The sequence below is a fragment of the Podarcis muralis genome, chromosome 5, assembly GCF_964188315.1.
Source record: "Podarcis muralis chromosome 5, rPodMur119.hap1.1, whole genome shotgun sequence".
NCBI classification, from domain to species: domain Eukaryota; kingdom Metazoa; phylum Chordata; class Lepidosauria; order Squamata; family Lacertidae; genus Podarcis; species Podarcis muralis.
The window spans coordinates 2936981-2937907 of record NC_135659.1 but is presented as its reverse complement, the minus strand read 5'-3'; positions in this window follow the sequence as shown (position 1 = coordinate 2937907).

Sequence of the window (927 nt, the reverse complement as noted above, 5' to 3'; positions counted from 1 at the left end):
CCCCGCCCACGCTGGGTGCCACAGCCCTACAGGCCATGCCCCCAAGATGCGTGCCAGCCCTGCCCTCGCCTCCTCTCCGCCACCCCCACCCCACCCCCAGTGCTGGAGCATGAAGCTCTGCCACTGGGGGTGTTGATGCTGTGAACCCCTCCATTGCAGGCTCAAGTTGTATGTAATAAATAAACCATAGATCATAAAAACACCACAGTCTCCACTGTGCCTCATTTCCAAAAGGAAACAAACCCTGAGTGAGTGCTTGAAACAGAAACAGTGAGATCACCTTCGTAAAGGTAAAGGTAAAGGTACCCCTGCCCGTACGGGCCAGTCTTGACAGACTCTAGGGTTGTGCGCCCATCTCACTCTATAGGCCGGGGGCCAGCGCTGTCCGGAGACACTTCCGGGTCACGTGGCCAGCGTGACAAAGCTGCATCTGGCGAGCCAGCGCAGCACACGGAAACGCCGTTTACCTTCCCGCCAGTAAGCGGTCCCTATTTATCTACTTGCACTTTGATGTGCTTTCGAACTGCTAGGTTGGCAGGCGCTGGGACCGAACGACGGGAGCGCACCCCGCCGCGGGGATTCGAACCGCCGACCTTTCGATCGGCAAGCCCTAGGCGCTGAGGCTTTTACCCACAGTGCCACCCGTGTCCCCTATCACCTTCGTTAGTGCCAACTAAAAGTGAAAACGAAACAAAGCGAATTGGCTTTCTCTAGAGTTTCGTCGAACTCTGCCCTCGGTTAGTCCTTGACCAAACAAAGGATGCACATGCAAATGAAGTGAAACGAACATGCAAATGAAATGAAAACATGCTTGCGCGCCGCCCAGTCTCCCAGCGGCTCCGCGCTTTTGCTCTAGGCTGAAGTGCCGCTTCCATCCGCTTGGGGCGCTCGCTCTCTCCGTGGCTCGGCTGCTGGCCGTCACCTCCC